Below are 8056 nucleotides of genomic sequence, written 5' to 3' on the forward strand. Positions count from 1 at the left end.
AATGGTACTTGGACAGCGGTTGTTCAAGGCACATGACCGGAAACTATGCATGGTTCTCAAGCTTCACTAAAATTGAAAATGGTGGAGACGTATCTTTTGGAGACAACTCAAAAGGAAAAATTCTTGGAATTGGAAATGTTGGTAAAGTCTCTTCAACTCTAATTGAGAATGTATGTTTGGTTGAGAACTTGAAACACAACTTAATTAGCATTAGTCAATTATGTGACAAAGGTTATAAAGTTATCTTTGATAAATTTAGTTGTGTTATTGAGAACTCATGTGATGGCAAAACCTTGTTTGTTTGTAATAGATATGGTAATGTTTACATCATTGACATAGAATGTGCATCTACTCTTGATAAATGTTTTTCCGCATTACATGATGATAGTTGGCTATGGCATAGAAGATTAGGACATGCAAGTATGGATTTGATTTCAAAAATTTCGAAAAATGATTTAGTTAAAGGTCTTCCGAAAATTGGTTTTCAAAAGGATAAGATTTGTGAAGCTTGTCAATTTGGAAAACAAATCAAAACCTCTTTCAAAAATAAAAACCATATCTCTACTTCAAAACCTCTTGAACTTCTTCACATAGATCTATTTGGACCATCTAGATATGCTAGTCTAAATGGCAAATATTATGCATTTGTGATAGTGGATGATTATTCTAGATATACATGGGTATTATTCTTAGCCAATAAGGATGATGCTCTTGATACTTTTAAAGTGCTTTATAAGAAATTACAAAATGAAAAAGGGTGTGACATTATATGCATTAGGAGTGATCATGGAGGAGAATTTGAAAATCATGCATTTGAGAACTTTTGCAATAATCTTGGCATTGAGCATCAATTTTCATCACCTAGGACTCCACAACAAAATGGAGTTGTTGAGAGAAAGAATAGGTCTATTCAAGAAATGGCTAGGACCATGTTAAATGAAAATGCATTACCTAAATATTTTTGGGCCGAAGCCGTCAACACCGCTTGCTATGTTTTAAATCGGGTGTTGATTAGACCTCATCTCAATAAAACTCCCTATGAGTTTTGGAAAGATAGAAAACCCAAGATTGGCTATTTCAAAGTTTTTGGATGCAAATGTTTTATTTTAAACACAAAAGATAATCTTGATAAATTTGATCCAAAATCTAATGTTGGCATCTTTCTTGGGTATTCAAACTCAAGTAAAGCTTATAGAGTTTATAATAAAAGAACTTTAGTTGTGGAAGAATCCATGCATGTTACGTTTGATGAGTCTAACCCCTTCTCTGCGGAGAAAGGAGTTGCTAATGATGATGCAGATGGAGACTTACAAGAGGAATCATCAAAAGAGATTCAAGAAAATGCACCACAAGAAAATCAAGAGGATAGACAAGAAGAACAAACCAATACGGAGCTGGAGCAACAAGAAGGTATTTCTCAAACACTCCCCAAGGAGTGGAGGTATGTCTCTTCTCATCCTAAAGATGAAATTTTAGGAGATCCCTCACGAGGTGTAACAACTAGATCATCTCTTAAGAATACTTGTGAGCATAATGCATTTATCTCTCAAATTGAACCCAAATCCTTTGCGGATGCGGAAAATGATGAATCTTGGATTATGGCAATGCAAGAGGAGTTAAATCAATTTGAAAGAAACAATGTGTGGGAATTAGTTCCTAAACCGGAACATCAATCTGTCATAGGCACTAAATGGGTATTTAGAAATAATATGGATGAATCCGGGGTGGTTGTAAGAAATAAAGCTAGGTTAGTGGCTCAAGGTTACAACCAAGAAGAAGTAATTGATTTTGATGAAACTTTTGCACATGTAGTAAGGTTAGAATCCATTAGGATGTTGTTAGCATATGCATGTCATAAGGATTTTATTTTATATCAAATGGATGTCAAGAGTGCTTTCTTAAATGCATATATTATGGAGAAAGTTTATGTGAAACAACCTCCTGGTTTTGAAAATGAAAAATTTCCAAATCATGTTTATAAGTTGCTTAAAGCCTTGTATGGATTAAAACAAGCACCTAGAGCATGGTATGATAGACTTAAAAATTTCTTGCTAGAAAATGACTTTTCTATGGGTAAAACGGATACTACTCTATTTGTTAAGCATAAGAACCAAGACATACTTATTGTTCAAATTTATGTTGATGATATTATTTTTGGTTCTACTAATGAGTTGTTGTGTAAAGAATTTTCATCGTGTATGAGCAAAGAATTTGAGATGAGTATGATGGGAGAGTTAAAGTACTTCCTTGGACTTCAAATCAAACAAAACGAGGAAGGAATTTTCATAAATCAAGCCAAGTACGTAAAAGATCTACTCAAACGATTCGGCATCGATGACTCAAAGACCAAGAATACACCAATGAGCACAACAACCAAGCTGGACAAAGATGAAAAAGGCAAAGAAGTGGATATCAAAATGTATCAAGGTATGATCGGATCCCTACTTTATTTGACTGCAAGTAGACCCGATATCATGTTTAGTGTATGTTTGTGTGCAAGATTTCAGTCATGTCCCAAGGAATCTCATTTGCTTGCTGTTAAAAGAATTTTTCGTTATTTGAGTGGAACCGTAGATATTGGCCTTTGGTATCCTAGGGGAACTCATATAGATTTAACATGTTATTCGGATGCGGACTTTGCCGGTTATAAAGTAGATAGGAAGAGCACTAGTGGTACTTGCTATATTCTAGGACACTCTCTTGTTTCATGGTTTAGCAAGAAACAAAATTCGGTCGCACTTTCAACTACCGAGGCTGAATATATAGCTGCCGGAAGTTGTTGTGCACAAGCACTTTGGATGAAACAAACACTTAGAGATTATGGCATTAATCTTGAAAAAATTCCTATTAAGTGTGATAATACTAGTGCTATAAATCTTTCAAAGAATCCCATTCAACACTCTTGAACCAAGCATATAGAAATAAGACATCATTTTTTGAGAGATCATGTTCAAAAGAGAGACATTGCATTAGAGTTTATTTCTACGGAAAAACAACTTGCCGATATTTTTACAAAACCACTTTGTGAAGAACAATTTTCCAAAATTTGGCATGAACTTGGGATGATGAAATTTTCACATTAACATTTTCATTCATGCTATTGAGTGTATTAACATTGATTGATCTATGACTTGATGCTTTAATATCTATGAAATGCTCAATCTTAATATACATGTGATGTGTATGTATAATTGAAAATGTATGAATTAATTGTTGCAATACATATATATGTTCATGAATTATGCATTGAACTGGCACTCAAATCATTTTGGATCAATAAAATGATCTTGAAATGTATTAATAAGTAACCAAATATCAAAATACATGTGCGAAATCATAAGTTATAGAAAACGGATTGCCGTTATTTCAATAAACAGCTAACCGTTTTGGGCAGAAACAATGGAAAGTTTTCTGGGCACTATCGGTTTGCCGATAACTATCTATCGGCTCACCGTCCTGATACAAAATTTTGAGGAGACTCCCTGGACCCTATCGGCTCGCCGTTATGTCTATAAACGGCTCGCCGTTATGTCTATAAACGGCTCGCCGTTTTGATGAAATTTCTTGGAGGACTCTCTGGAATCTATCGGCTCGCCGTTTGCTTTATAACGGCTCGCCGTTATCACGCGTTAATTGAACAGTCCTTCATCTTCCTCCTCATTTCGGTTTCTCTTTCTCTCTCCCTCTCACTCCAACCCGCGACTGCACCAGTCTCTACTCTCAAATCCATCACTTTTCTTGTCATTTTTCATCAAATTGAAGCATTACAAACCATTTTTATCTTCTTTAGAACCTTTAAACCGACTCAAATCCTTCTCTTTCATCTAAAATTAAAAAATCTCCTTTTTGAAACCCTAGAACTAGTCGAACCTTCCTTGCTCAAATTAACCCAAATCTCTTCCTTTTTTCCAATCACATTTCCACCCACAATCACTATCTCATCTCTCAAACTTCATTTCCATAAATTTTTCTCCCAACACATCCATGGCGAAACGACCACAAAAGCGTGCTCGAACCAAGCACACTGCTCCACGCCGTTCTAGTCCACCCAGGTCTCCTCCTCAAGACTTCGAGAGTCTTCATTTTTCCGATGCTACCTCTGCTCAGCGATTTCGTGAGAAGTTCATGGGTAAACCCGTAACTCCCTCTTTTTCTCTTAACATTTCGGAGTTTTCGGATATTACTGTTTGTGGTCACTCCATTACTCAAATGCTTAATCATTGGAAGCAAGCATTAAGTATTGAAGAACCTATTTATGAAAATCTAGTTCGAGTATTTTATTCTAACATAGAATTCTCCTCTACTTGTCGTGACGAGCTTCATACATTTGTAGGAGGAATTCGCATTGAACTTGATGAACCCGAATTATGTAGTATTCTAGGAATCGCCTATGGAGGGTTAGATATGTACACCGCTAGGAAAGAACTATCTTTTAGTGATTTTCATCATGTGGATGGTGTACGGAACATTTGTTGTCGTCGGGATCTTTCCGATGACATCTGCTCTCTATCCTTAGGTCTCAACTCCTCCCTTTTCAGATTCGAATACTTCATATTATTCTCCAACACATGGTCACTCCTAGGCAGGGTCACACTGATGAGGTCACTAGGCTTGATATTGGTCTATTAGATTCTCTTATCCGTAGACGCCATGTGAGTTTATCCTACACTATTCTGTGTCATATGTTGTCCACTTCTAAAGTCTCCAATCGATCTCTTCCTTATGGCAGCATCATTACTAAAATCTTGAACCACTTTCAAGTTCCTATCGTCGAGCCTGTTTTTCTCGAGACTCGTAAGCTCGGACGAGAAATCATTTCTGCCATCGGATTCTTTAAGAAGCGTGGGAAATGGGAGAAGACCACATCCTCTAAAAACGAAGACACACTGCTTGCACCAAAGGATAATCGTATGTTGAATGATGTCTACTCCGAGGATGAGTTACCTGATTTCCGCCTTGGGGCTAGACCGCGTGTTCCTCGCCAAGCAGCAGCATCAGCAACAGCTGCATCTCAGGATGACGAGCCTACCGAGACTGCCGTCCCTCCTGCAGCATCGGCTGTTCCTAAGGATCGCTTTCAGCAGCTTCTCGACAGAGTGGATGCTCTGTCCCAGCAGCAGCAGCAGCTTCGATCTGATTTTGCAACCTTTCGGGAGCAAATTTCAGATCAGCAGATGGAGTTACTTGCGGGCCAGCGTCGCATTCTCGGCTACTTTGGATATGACCCCGGCAGCTCGTCTTCACAGCCTTCATCTTAGCTTTTCTGCCCCTCTGATATTCGCACAGACATTTCTCATTTCATGTTATTTGCCTTATGCATATGATGTTATTTGTTTTGTGTTTATGCTTCTGATATCTCATGTTAGACATGTGCACTTGATTTATGCTTGAGTTGGCCTTGGTATTATATTGTTTATCTTGCTCATTATGGAAGTGTGAAATTGTTGGTATGGAGGTTGGTTGATATGGTGGCATATTTATATGGAAGTGTTTTTCTTTTTAACTCTGTGTATTGTTGAGGTAATGCTCATATTTAAGGGGAGATTCTGCCAACATTTTTTTTCAAGCATAAGTCATTCCTCGTGCCTCTTTCTTTTTGATGATGAAGGGGGAGATAATTGACATTGGCATAAAATTATTTATTTCTTCCAATCAATCTGTTTTAAACTTGTTTGAGATTAAAGTTAAATGAATTTTTTTTTTAAGGGAGATTAACAAGTCTTTCAAAATCTCACTTAGGGGGAGCACATATTTAGGGGGAGCAAAATTACACAAGTATTTTCTTGAAAAGTTTGTCATCATCAAAATGGGGGAGATTGTTAACCTAAATAATTCCTTATTGATTTTGATGATAACAAACATGATTAAGTTTGATAAATCTTTTGAGGACTCAACATATTTTTTCATCTATTTTTTGACAAGATTCATAAAGTATTGTTTATAAAGATTTGGAGTCAAAACAGTCATCTTGCAAAATAGTTCACTACAGCAGTTTTTGTGGAAAACGGCGAACCGACATGTGTAATAAATGGCTCGCCGATTTCAAGCAGAAATGGAGATTAGCCTCTGGACGTAAACGGCACACCGACATGTGTGATAAACGGCTCGCCGATATCAACCAGTAGCCTCTGGACCTAAACGGCGAACCGATATTTTTCTAAACGGCTCGCCGATATCAACCAGGACTGAAGGGTAGTCTCTGGACCTAAACGGCGAACCGACATGTTGATAAACGGCTCGCCGATATCAACCAGTAGCCTCTGGACCTAAACGGCGATCCGACATCTAGCTAACAGCGATCCGACAATTTGAAAAATTATCCCAACGGTCATATTGACCAGTCAAACGGCGATCCGACATCTAGCTAAAGGCGATCCGACAGTGTGCAGAAAGTCAATAACGGCTAGTTTTCAGCAGCAACTATAAATAAGCTCATTCAAATTCAAACAAAAGTTGATCACAACACGACTATTGAGCATATACTTGAGAGTACAATCTTCATTGAGCTATTAAAATACATTCTTGCTTCATCTATCCATATATTGGGTATCATTGTGTAATCTTATATATTGTGAGAGGCAAAACAATTTGTAATCTTTTACTTTGAGTGATTGTAAGTGTTGGGATACACTTGGGTTAAGAGATTGTGGATAATCTCTTGTTGTAAAGGTTTATTGACACCTTGAAAGTCAAGTGTAAGCATTTGAAGCCTTGGAGGCTTGCTTAGTGGAATCCTCAAGCCCGGAAAGCTTGGAGGCGTGGACGTAGGCGAGGTTGGCCGAACCACGTAAAAATCTCTGTGTTTGAATCCCTCTTCCCTTATCTTTTTATATTGTGATCAACTTAATTGTTATTGCTTTGAATTTGGATTATATTTGCATTAAGTTTTTCTTTATAAATTGAATAATTTTTAGAATCCCAATTCACCCCCCCTCTTGGGTTGCATACTTGTATTTCACATGCAGCGTGCACCACTGGTTGCCGCTGAAATTTCCAACCTTCGTTGCTTTAATTTGATATCCGTGATTATTCTCCAGTGATTTACAAATTTCCTATGCCAATTTCGGCTTACAAAATTTCTATAACATAAACTAAATCAAGAGGGAAAATGGTGATAAAAGACCACCCCTCTTATTACATATCTAAAACAAAATATAGCAGATAATCTAACCATGAATTAAGACAAACCAATAGCATGTTTTATTCATATATTAAAAAATAATATATATCTGAATAAATTGTGCCACTCTAATACATAAATTTCAAGATTGATTTCATACGAAATTCCTATATATTAATATGAGATGGCTCTAATACCAATTGTTAGGAAAAAATCAATTTTTTTAAAAACAACTTTTTAAGATCGATCTTATACAATATATAAGAATTCGTAATCTAGAAATCGTACCTTGAAAATATGAGAAGATGAACAATCTTTGTTTTTTCCGCTGAAGTGATTTAGGCTCCCAAATCACGATCCATCACCACCACTCCTGTTAGATCACGATCTGCCACCAAATAATCTTCGAGGTTATGACTCGAGATTGATGCCGAGGATGGAGATAACTTGTATTTATATCTTCTGTGAATCCATATGATGATCACATAAATACATATAATATGATTAAACGGACATTATTCGAAATATTTATGCAATTGAAAATATCTCAACATTTTATTAATCAGAAAATTAAAATGCTTTAAAGAGCACATAATCCCAACAGAGGGAACTTTAAAGGCCTGACTAAGGCAACAACTGCAGAAGAAAAAGAACAAGCCTGAGAAATTTATATCAATGGCTCTTCCAATTCACATAAAAGTAACACGGGAGCAATCATTATCGACCTTGATAAAGAGAAACTATGCTACACTAAAGGGTACTTTAGAAAGGCTAGAGAGTTGGTGTCTTAATTGAATTAAGTTCAAGTGAAAAAGATGCCGAGGATGGAGAATTGTGAAGCATATAATCTATCCAAGATGGCCTCTTTTTATCCAACCCAATTAGTTGATCCTGTCATGACGAAATGATAATGAGGCACATATGGAACACCGCCAT

The sequence above is a fragment of the Citrus clementina genome, unplaced genomic scaffold (genome assembly GCF_000493195.1).
Source record: "Citrus clementina cultivar Clemenules unplaced genomic scaffold, Citrus_clementina_v1.0 scaffold_3, whole genome shotgun sequence".
In the NCBI taxonomy this organism is placed as follows: domain Eukaryota; kingdom Viridiplantae; phylum Streptophyta; class Magnoliopsida; order Sapindales; family Rutaceae; genus Citrus; species Citrus x clementina.